This window comes from Schistocerca serialis, chromosome 3, assembly GCF_023864345.2.
Source record: "Schistocerca serialis cubense isolate TAMUIC-IGC-003099 chromosome 3, iqSchSeri2.2, whole genome shotgun sequence".
In the NCBI taxonomy this organism is placed as follows: domain Eukaryota; kingdom Metazoa; phylum Arthropoda; class Insecta; order Orthoptera; family Acrididae; genus Schistocerca; species Schistocerca serialis.
Window position 1 is genome coordinate 805,908,337 of NC_064640.1, and position 12,470 is coordinate 805,920,806.

The window sequence follows — 12,470 nt, forward strand, 5'->3', positions numbered from 1 at the left end:
TAGTTCTGTAAATTTTCTCAATAGTGCTCCACAAAAAAGAGCATCATCTTCACTCCAGTGATTCCCATTTGAGTTCCTGAAACATCCCCTTAATAATTGTGCATTGTTTGAACCTACCAGTAACAAATATAGCAGCCCATCTCGAAATTGCTTTGATGTTGTCCTTTAATCTGACCTGGTGCTGATGGGAAACACTCAAACAGTCCTCAATAGTGGTTTCTCACTAGTGTTCTGTATGCTGTCTCCTGTACAGAAGAACCACACTTTCCTATGATTTTCCCAGTATACCGAACTCAGTCAGTCATTTGCTTTCCCTTGTAAAGTCCTTACATAACCATTCCATTTCATGTCACTTTGCAACATTACGCCCAGGTATTTAATCGACATGGCTGTCGTGCAGCACAAAACTGATGCTGTACTCAAACATTATGGGTTTGTTTTTCCTACTCATCTGCATTAATTTAAATTTTTCTACATTTAGAGCTAGCTGCCATTCATCACACTAGCTAGAAACTATGTTTAAGTCACCTTGTATCCTCCTAGAGTCACTCAACAATGATACCTTCCCATACACCACAGCGTCACCAGCAAACAGCCACATACTGCTACATACCCTGTCCAGTCAGATCATTTATGTCTATAGAAAATAACAGTTGTCCTATTACACTTCTCTGTGGCACTCCTGATGTTACCCTTGTCTCTGATGAACACTCGCTGTCGAGGACAACGTACTGGGTTCTTTTACTTAAGAAGTCTTCAAGCCACTCACATACCTGGGAACTCATTCTGTATGCTTGTACCTTTGTTAACAGTCAGCAGTGTGGCACCATGTCAAATGCCTTATGAAAATCTAGGAATATGGAATCTGCCTTTTGCCCTTCATCCGTGGTTCACTGGATCTTGTGCGAGAAAAGAGAAAGCTGAGTTTTACATGAGCGATGCTTTCTAAGATCTTACTGACTTGTGTGTGGAAACTTTTCCCTCTCAAGAAAATTTATTATATTTGAAATGAGAATGTGTTCAAGGATTCTGCAGTAAAACGATATTAAATATATTGTTTCTTTATTGTGGGACCTGCAGCATATATTATGTCAGAGTAGGACATTATGTAGAGAATTTAAAACAGTGTGCCGCTTAATTTTTTATTTTGGTATGTAAACTTCTTTCAGCTTTATTGCCTTCATGAGTACAGCTGCAAACAATTGCGTTTATGTATAATTTACGTAATATATAATTTATAAAAGTTTTTTTTACATGTCCTGACGTAGATGGACATTTGTCAACTTAGAGTAAATGATTATTGATGTCTGTAGTTCATGGTTGTAATATTACTTTCTGTGATGTTTTAAAGCTGTTTGATAATTTGCTGTGGCACATGGTATTATAATACTTTTTTACTGTGTGACAGTCATAGAAATTCAAGGTTGACAGCTTGTTATTTACTCAAAGATATTTGTGTTGTTGTGATAATTACTGTGTTGTCATTAATAAATTAAATCATGATTTCATTGTTTACCTGTAATCTATCTATTTGTACTTCTGTTATGATTTTATTTAATTTGTTTGCCAAAGATTTTAGTGTTTTCATATATGATACAGTTAGTCAGGGAAGCTCATGTGTGCCAGTTTTTACTTCTTCTGTCATTAATTATAACCCAGAAAATTTTTTCTTTAGTCTTGAGTTTTGGTTTTTGTAAAAGGTCCAGCTCTCTCTCTTTATTGATGACACACTTAATAGTTACTTTTGACATTTATATCTGTACACACTAAACCATGATAACGTGTGGCAAGAAGTAAATAGTTCTCCATTATCACTGTTGCTCCTTCCTAATACCAGTAGTATTTCCCATCTTGCTGTCTCATTCAAGAATGAATGAAGTGACTGCTGTCACACTTTGATATAAAACTGATTTTACCTCATTTTAATCCCTCTTGGAATTTACAGAGTAAGTGTTTCCATGGTAGTGAAAGTCTTCCTAATAGTGTCTCCCACTGCAGTTTGTTGAATATATCTGAGACGCTCTTGTTATATTTCCTAAACAAGCCTGTGATGAGTAACACTGTTGTTCTCTCTCTCTCTCTCTCTCTCTCTCTCTCTCTCTCTCCCTCTCTCCCTCTCTCCCTCCTGTTAGCTGAACATGATAAGAGTCCCAAAGCGATGAACACCTGTCAAAAATAATCAAATGAGAGTTTTCTAAATGATTTCCATTGGTGAATTACACTACTTTAGGATTCTATCTATGAATTTCAGTCCCTCTGCCTTCCCACAGCTAAATTTTTGTGATCGTTCCATATTAAATTACTCTGGATAGATACCTCAAAGTATTTGACTTGTTCTGACTTATTCCATTGATTGATCAGTCTGACATAATCAAACTATATCGAGTCCTGTGGCCTATTGGCAGACATTGTTTTACATATACTTTATGTTTGGGATCAGTTGCTTTTTTTTTTTTTTTTTTTGGCCAAGCACGGATGCTTTTCATGTTTTTGTGCATTTTCCAATAATTTTGTAATGATACAACCCTCATAATATACAACTGTGCCAATCTCAAGGAGTGTGAGAGACGTTCCTTTATTATCAGGTAACTTCCACATATATCATGTTACTTGATTGAGGAGTAGCAGCTTCGGTCTCGTAAACTGACATACGGCCAGGAGAGTGGTGTGCTGACCACATGCACCTCCATATCTGCATCTAGTGACGCCTGTAGGCTGAGGATGACATGGCAGCCAGTTGGTACCGTTGAGCCTTCATGGCCTGCTCAGGCAGAGGTTAGTTTAGTTCCACATATATCATGAATAGTAAGCTGTATCACACTTTTTTTGAGTTAAGTGTGATACAATGTCCACTTCTGTTAGTCTCTCTTCCAGGGAGGCAATTCTTCTCGAAAACCTGGAGTTCTCAGGGAATTACATATAACCTGGAAAACTCAGGGAATTTCAAGAATTTCACAAAATCTCTGGGAATTTTGCATTGTTAACCTAGTGTTGAAATTGAATTTTATTGAGTTTTATAAATCACAAAATTTAAAATACTTAATATCTCAAAGTGAGTTAATTATATTGTCACGTATAGGAAGGTGTAAGTAGATGAATGACGAACACTAACTTCACTTAACGAAGGTTTGTTTAGCACTTGCACATACAAGAGCGCGGAGCGAACTGCCTCTGACCAGAACACATACGGTATATATACAGCTACAGAACATTCCAATACAATGATTCTTGCCATTTGTGGATACTTCTAGAATGTACTCAAACTGGATATAGAAATTAAAATCTTATAGTTCAGGTGAGTTTTGAACTCATGGCCCTCCATGCAACAGTCTAGTATCATATCCACTACACTACAACAATTGAGCTACTCTGCTTCTTCTGCGACATTCCTCCCTCCTTAAGAGAACAGCGTCTTGGTGTTACGTCCTCTTAGTCCGGGAACGAGTCATCGGTCCTGCATACTCCAATTCCCGATGATTGATATTCTCCCTGGCAGTGATCCTCTTAGAACTTCCTTTGCCGCTACGTTCTTCGTCACCTTTCCGCTTGTTGCCTGTCGCTGGAGCTTCAAATTTATCCTGGGTTGCAGGATCCTTATAGGGATTCATTCAAAGGACATCGATCGTATCTCTTATATTTTGTCATCTTGTGTTGGGATCGAGATCTTCAACTTCATAAGTAACATCATATAACTGTCTTACAACCTTATAAGGTCCAAAGTAGTGCCTGAGGAGCTTCTCGGAGAGACCAACCTTCCGAACAGGAGTGAAGATCCAGACGAGGGCACCAGGCTGGTAGACAACAGGGCAGTGGCTCACATCATACCTTCGGCGATAGTTTTCTTGAGCTTGCAGCGTGCGGAGTTGAGCTAACTGCCGAGCTTCCTCAGTTCTGGTTAACACCTGGCCGATGTAGTCGTCATCCATGTCATCAGGATGTAATGGAAACACAGTGTCCATCGTTGTCGTCGCCTCATGCCCATGCACCAGGAAAAATGGCGTAAATCCTGTGGTGTCTTGTTTCGCAGTGTTGTAGGCAAATATAACGAGCGGTAGCACCTCATCCCAGTTGCTCTGCTCAACATTGACGAACATTGATAGCATGTCGGCCAAGGTCTTCTTAAGGCATTCAGCAAGCCTGTTAGTTTGCAGATGGTAGGGAGTTGTCATGTGATGTGTAATGTTGTACTAACAGTTTATCTCTGCCACAAGATTCGATTGAAAAACTTTCCCTTGATCTGTAATTAATGACCTTGGGGCACTGTGTTTTATTACAATGTCTTCCACGATGAATTTGGCTACCTTGAATGCTTCGGCTGTTTTCACGGCTTTTGTAATGGCATAGCATGTCAGATAATCATTGCTAACCATAATCCATCTATTGCCACTAGCAGACATTGGAAATTGCCTGAGGAGATCAATCTCAACAGGCTGGAAAGGCGTTTCAGCTGGTGGAATTGGTATGAGTCGGTCAGGTGGTTTCTGAGGAACTGCGTTTATCCTCTGGCACTCTCAACAATGTGATACATAGTGAAGGACACTCCTAAAGAAATCTGGCCAGAAAAATCTCTTGCATATCCTATCGTATGTCTTAATAAATCGTAAATGTCCGGCCACAGGTGTGTCATGGAATTTCTGTAGAACATCTAAGTGCATGTGTTTAGGAATCACTGGTAGCCACCTCTTTCCAAACGGATCAAAGTTTTTCTTGCAAAGTACCTTAAATTGTCCTTTCACATCCTCTGACCAATTTAAGGCAAGCATAATTTGAGGTATCTGGGCATCCTTCTGCTCAGCAGAGAGATCCTGGAGTGCAGCGAGACAGTCACTATCTTCATCAAAGTCTTGATGGTCTTGCACAGGGTTTCTTGAGAGACCGTCGGCATCTTGGTGTTTTCTTCCACTTTTGTACAGTATGGTAGTCATACGCTTGAAGATGCAGTGCCCAACTGGCGAGTTGTCCTGTTGGATCCTTAAGACCTGTCAACCAACAAAGTGAATGATGATCTGTAACAACTGTGAATGGCCTTCCATAGGGATACTGTCGAAATTTCAACATGGCCCAGATCAGAGCAAGACATTCTCTTTCTGTAGCTGAGTACTTTCTCTCGGCTTTTCTAAGTGTCCTAGAAGCATAGACTATAACCTTTTTTTTTCCCCCCCCATCTGAAATCAGCACCAGAACAGCACCGATCCCATACCCACTGGCATCTGTGTGTAATTCTGTAGGTGATCTCTCATCATACAGACCAAGTACAGTGTCAGTCGTCAGAGCTTTTTGCAGCACATGGAAAGAATCTTGTTGAGCATCACCCCAGATAAACTTAGCATCGGCTTTTAACAACTCTTGGAGTGGTCTGGCTTTGATACAAAAGTCTTTGATAAAACGATGGTAATAAGAACACAATCCGAGGAAGCTTCTCACATCTCTAATACTTCTGGAATAGGAAATTCCGTTATAGCTCTCACCTTTTCTGGGTCTGGGTCTTTTCTGGGTCGTTTGACACAAGGTGCCCAAGTATTTTGATTTCTTTTCCTCCAAAGAGACACTTTCTTGGAATAAGTTTCAGTCTGGCTTGTTGGAGACACTTATGAACAGCCCTCAGTCTTTTTATGTGTATATCAAATGTCTCTGAGAACACTATAATGTCATCTAAATAGCAAAGACACATTGTCCACTTCAGGTGCCTTAGAAGATGATCCATCATTTGTTCAGAAGTTGCTGGTGCATTACACAAACCAAACGGCATTACCTTAAACTCATACAGGCCTACAGGGATGATGATTGCAGTTTTCTCACGATCAGCCTCATCTACTTCGATTTGCCAGTATCCTGAGTACATGTCCAGGACTGAGAAAAACTAAGCCCCCTTCAGACAATCTAGTGTATCATCAATTTGTGGAAGATGGTAAACGTCTACATCTACATTTATACTCCGCAAGCCACCCAACGGTGTGTGGCAGAGGGCACTTTACATGCCACTGTCATTACCTCCCTTTCCTGTTCCAGTCGTGTATGGTTTGCGGACTGCCGGAAAGCCTCCGAGCGCACTCGAATCTCTCTAATTTTACATTCGTGATCTCCTCGGGAGGTATAAGTAGGGGGAAGCAATATATTTGATACCTCATCCAGAAACGCACCCTCTTGAAACCTGTACAGCAAGCTACACTGCGATGCAGAGTGCCTCTCTTGCAGAGGCTGCCACTTGAGTTTGCTAAACATCTCCGTAACACTATCATGCTTACCAAATAACCCTGTGACGAAACACGCCACTCTTCTTTGGATCTTCTCTATCTCCTCTGTCAACCCGACCTGGTACGGATCCCACACTGATGAGCAATACTCAAGTATAGGTCGAACGAGTGTTTTGTAAGCCACCTCCTTTGTTGATGGACTACATTTTCTAAGGACTATCCCAATGATTCTCAACCTGGCACCCGCCTTACCAACAATTAATTTTATATGATCATTCCACTTCAAATCATTCCGTACGCATACTCCCAGATATTTTACAGAAGTAACTACTACCAGTGTTTGTTCCGCTATCATATAATCATACAATAAAGGATCCTTCTTTCTATGTATTCGCAATATGTTGCATTTGTTTATGTTAAGGGTCAGCTGCCACTCCCTGCACCAAGTGCCTATCCGCTGCATATCTTCCTGCTTTTCGCTGTAATTTTCTAATGCTGCAACTTCTCTGTATACGACAACATCATCAGCGAAAAGCCGCATGGAACTTCCGACACCATCTACTAGGTCATTTATATATATTGTGAAAAGAAATGGTCCCATAACACTCCCCTGTGGCACGCCAGAGGTTACTTTAACATCTGGAGACGTCTCTCCATTGAGAACAACATGCTGTGTTCTGTTTGCTAAAAACTCTTCAATCCAGCCACACAGCAGGTCTGATATTCCGTAGGCTCTTACTTTGTTTATCAGGTGACAGTGTGGAACTGTATCGAACACCTTCTGGAAGTCAAGGAAAATGGCATCTACCTGGGAGCCTGTACCTAATATTTTCTGGGTCTCATGAACAAATAAAGCGAATTGGGTCTCACACGACCGCTGTTTCCCAAATCCATGTTGATTCCTACAGAGTAGATTCTGGGTTTCCAGAAATGACATGATACTCGAGCAAAAAACATGTTCTAAAATTCTACAACAGATCGATGTCAGAGATATAGGCCTATAGTTTTGCGCATCTGCTCGACGACCCTTCTTGAAAACTGGGACTACCTGTGCTCTTTTCCAATCATTTGGAACCTTCCGTTCCTCTAGAGACTTGCGGTACACGGCTGTTAGAAGGGGGGCAAGTTCTTTTGCGTACTCTGTGTAGAATCGAATTGGTATCCCGTCAGGTCCAGTGGACTTTCCTCTGTTGAGTGATTTCAGTTGCTTTTCTATTCCTTGGACACTTATTTCGATGTCAGCCATTTTCTCGTTTGTGCGAGGATTTAGAGAAGGAACTGCAGTGTGGTCTTCCTCTGTGAAACAGCTTTGGAAAAAGGTGTTTAGTATTTCAGCTGTACGCGTGTCATCCTCTGTTTCAGTGCCATCGTCATCCCAGAGTGTCTGGATATGCTGTCTTGATCCACTTACTGATTTAACGTAAGACCAGAACTTCCTAGGATTTTCTGTCAAGTCGGTACATAGAATTTTACTTTCGAATTCACTGAACGCTTCACGCATAGCCCTCCTTACTGCTAACTTTGACATCATTTAGCTTCTGTTTGTCTGAGAGGTTTTGGCTGCATTTAAACTTGCAGTGAAGCTCTCTTTGCTTTTGCAATAGTTTCCTAACTTTGTTGTTGAACCACGGTGGGTTTTTCCCATCCCTCACAGTTTTACTCATCACGTACCTGTCTAAAACGCATTTTAGGATTGCCAACTTTTTCCATAAACACTCAACATTGTCAGTGTCGGAACAGAAATTTTCGTTTTGATCTGTTCAGTAGTCTGAAATCTGCCTCCTATTACTCTAGCTAAACAGATAAACCTTCCTCCTTTTTTTTATATTCCTATTTACTTACATATTCAGGGATACTGCAACGGCCTTATGATCACTGATTCCCTGTTCTGCACTTACAGAGTCGAAAAGTTCGGGTCTGTTTGTTATCAGTAGGTCCAAGATGTTATCTCCACGAGTCGGTTCTCTCTTTAATTGCTCGAGGTAATTTTCGGATAGTGCACTCAGTATAATGTCACTCGATGCTCTGTCCCTACCACCCGTCCTAAACATCTGAATGTCCCATTCTATATCTGGTAAATTGAAAACTCCACCTAAGACTATAACATGCTGAGGAAATTTATGTGAAATGTATTCCAGATTTTCTCTCAGTTGTTCTGCCACTAATGTTGCTGAGTCGTGAGGTCAGTAAAAGGAGCCAATTATTAACCTAGCTAGGTTGTTGAGTATAACCTCCACCCATAATAATTCACAGGAACTATCCACTTCTATTTCACTACAGGATAAACTACTACTAACAGCGACAAACACGCCACCACTGGTTACATGCAATCTATCCTTTCTAAACGCCGTCTGTGCCTTTGTAAACATTTTGGCAGAATTTATCTCTGGCTTCAGCCAGCTTTCCGTACCTATAACGATTTCAGCTTTGGTGCTTTCTATCAGCACTTGAAGTTCTGGTACTTTACCAACTCAGCTTCGACAATTTACAATTACAATACCGATTGCTGCTTGGTCCCTGCATGTCCTGACTCTGCCCCCGCACCCTTTGAGGCTGTTGCCCTTTCTGTATTTGCCCGAGGCCATCTAACCTAAAAAAACCATCCAGTCCACGCCACACAACCCCTGTTATCCGTGTAGCCGCCTGCTGGGTGTAGTGGACTCCTGACCTATCCAGTGGAGCCCGAAACCCCACCACCCTGTGGCGCAAGTCGAGGATCTGCAGCCCACATGGTCGCAGAACCGTTTCCGCCTCTGATTCAGACCCTCCACTCGGCTCTGTACCAAAGGTCCACAGTCAGTCCTGTCGACAATGCTGCGGATGGTGAGCTCTGCTTTCATCTCGCTAGCGAGACTGGCAGTCTTCACCAAATTAGACAGCCGCCTGAAGCCAGAGAGGATTTCCTCTGATCCATAGCAACACACATCATTGGTGCTGACATGAGCGACCACGTGCAGTTGGGTGCACCCTGTACCCTTCATGGCATCCGGAAGGACCCTTTCCACATCTGGAATGACTCCTCCCGGTATGCACACAGAGTGCACATTGGTTTTTTTCCCCTCCCTTGCAGCCATATCCCTAAGGGGCCCCATCATGTGCCTGACGTTGGAGCTCCCAACTACCAGTAAGTCCACCCTCTGCGACCACCCGGATCTTGCAGACTGAGGAGCAACCTCTGCAACAGGACAAGCAGCCATGTCTGGCCGAAGATCAGTATCAGCCCAAGACAGAGCCTGAAACCAGTTCATCAGACAAACTGGAGAGGCCTTCCGTCCTGCCCTCCAAAATGTCTTTCGCCCCCTGCCACACCTCGAGACGACCTCCCACTCTACCATGGGTGAGGGGTCAGCCTCAATGTGGGCAGTATCCTGGGCAACCACAGCCGTAGTCCGATCGGGGGATGCGTGGGATGAGTTGGCCATCCCCAACAAACCCCCGTCCGGACCCCCACAGTGATGCCCATTGGCAACAGCCTCAAGCTGTGTGACCGAAGCCAACACTTCCTGAAGCTGGAAGCGAAGGGGTGCCAACTCAGCCCGCATCCGAACACAGCAGTTGCAGTCCCTATCCATGCGAAATACTGTTGTGCAAAGAACGTCTGAACTAATCTATGGAGAGCACAAACAATTCGACACAAAATTTAAATGGTTATTAAAATACAAGATTGCCTAGTAAATGCAGTAATGCTGCTACTTGCGCACTGCTGACACGCTGCTCGGCGGCAGAACGAGACTACGCGAATTTACACTATTCAGGTACTAAAACACCATGCTACAACTCTCAAATAGTATAATACACATGAAATTTGTGGATTAAACAATGCAAGTACCCAAAGACACGCAAAGAAATTAAGAATTAAACTATGTAACAAATAAGTGAGCTAAGAGTATACGACTTGCTGGTGGCAGCTGTTTATCCAATGGCGACAGGGAGCACACTCCTTTTTAGTTATCTTATTAAGCTTCCTGTAATCAACATAAAAACGCCATCTGCCATCCTTGTTCCTGAAGGGAACCACTGGTGATGACCATGGGCTCTGCGAAGGCTGAATGATGTCATTCTTCATTATTTTCTCTAACTCATCACGAATTATTTGATGTTACATTGCTGACACATGGTATGTTCTCTGGCTTATTGGTTGATGGTCTCCAGTGCTAATCCGGCGGTTCACTGTCGATTTGCCGAATTTTCTCTTCACCTGTGGATTGAAGCATTCAGAGAACTCTTGGAGAATGGCAATCTTGTCTCGTAGTGGTAGCGCTACTTTCACCCGCAGACTTGGCATGAGAAGTTTGTATGACGCTCAACTGTTCTGCAGTTAACAGCTCAGCGTTTGCTACCCACATGCACCCTGGAAGGATCTTTGGTTCTCAGCGACAGTTAACTATCCACAATACACTGAATCCGTTCGTAAACGAGATGACAGAGGCTAGGATGACCAAGTTATTCTTCAGTGGTATGCTTCTCTTACATTCCACTACAAGATCCATGGGTTGATGCATGACATGACACATGACAGCTACCTTTCTAGTGTTGACTGCAGGAATGACCACTTTATCCAGCACATATAGTCTCCACACACTCAGATGTGCATCTTCCTGTCCACAGTACCTCATCTCGTCTAGCATAATCTTCGAACAACCACAACCTATAATTGCCTGAGAAGCTTTCAAAAAGTCCCATCCGAGAATGATGTCGTGACTACACTCTTGTAAGATAATGAATTTTAAGGGCTGTGTATGGCCTGTGTATGGCCACATCTTCCTGTAGGTTTTACACATTTCCCATTAGCCACCTTCAGCAGAGATGATTTGTTGTCGATGAATAATGTTTTCTGTAACTGGCATCGGTACTTCTCCGACATGACTGAATATGATGCTCCAGAGTCCACAAGAGCTTGGGCTGGTCGGCCATCCATCAGAATATTGATGAAGTTTCCTATCATTTTTGTAGTGATCAACGGCAGAGGATTTTTCTCTTCTGCGGCCTCACCTCCAAGAAAGGCCACACCCTTTAGTTTTCAGGTTGCGGCAGCTAGGTGATTGGCTGGAGCTTCTAAACGGCATTGGAGACCTTGATCGGTCTGTTGGGGAGCGGCCTCTCCAGTGGTTAGCTTGTGGCAATGGTGACCTACGTCGTCCTGCACGCACATCTTCTTGTTCATCTTCGTCATTCCGGAGTTGGTGTCGGCTAAAATCAGTCTTCTGGCACAGGCGTAATCAAATACCCACTGCCTTTCTCGACAATAGTGCACCACATGTCCACGTTGTCCACAGTGGAAACACACTTTGGGTCCTCCAGACGTCAGTCTTCCTTGGTGCCCGAACAGGTTCCTCATGCGGCATTGTAGAAATGTAATTTCGCCTGGGTCTCAACTTTTTCACCGTTTTAATGGGAAATGAAAGAAGGGAGATTGGGTTCAATGTCTGTCCCACTTCCTTCCTTATGATTTCTTGAAGAGTCTCGGTTTTTTGCTCGCCGTGCAATCCAAGTGCTTTCTGAACTTCCTCCCACACTATCTGACGTGTGAAATCAATTTCTTCTTCCTTCACAGACATTGATATGATGTTTGGAAGCCGTTCAAACTTCTTGCGTGTAATTCTTTTTTGATGCATTGTCTTGATATACTGGCACCATTTCATGAAGTCCGTCTGCTGTCGAAACCTCCTTCAGGAGTAGGGCTTGATACATGTCCTCAGCAGCACCCTTCGTGAATGTGCAGCCTTATCTTTCTCCTTCATTCTACAATCCACTACTTTACACAGCTCCAAGACGTCTTGAATGTAGGGTACTGTCATTTCTCCCGGGCGCTGTGCCCTGCACTTTAATTTATCTTCAGCCTTGCACTTCTGTCGTTGTGTGTTGCCGAAATACTTGCACAGTTTCACCTGAAATACTTCCCAGCTTGTGAACTTCTCCTCGTTGTTCTCATACCATTGCTTTGCAGTGCCCTCCAAGTAGAAAAATACATTAGCCAAACACACAGTGTCATCCCATTTGTTAAATTTGCCTATACGCTCATATACCTTCAGCCACTTGTTTGGATCTTGGCCATCATCACCAGAGAACCCGGAAGGATGTCTCATGTGGTGGCACACAGTTGCTGCCATCGTAATGTTCTCTTCTTCTTCTGTCTCCAATAGATTGCGATCTGTTGAATATGGCTTGAACTCGGATTTCTCGCCACGTAAATGGCGACTCTGTTGTGGCCTGATGGGAGCCACTGTGTCGTCGATAATGTGCGGTATCACAAGTTCCAATACCCAGCATCTCCAC

At 43.0% G+C, this 12,470-nt stretch overlaps 1 protein-coding gene across 3 annotated transcripts in view; it reads left to right on the plus strand.

The window, feature by feature from the left end:
- The window catches only part of LOC126470653 (rab11 family-interacting protein 1), a 104,961-nt gene that overhangs the window by 21,364 nt on the left and 71,127 nt on the right, over positions 1 to 12,470 (plus strand). The gene's annotated exons all lie outside the window — the stretch shown is intronic.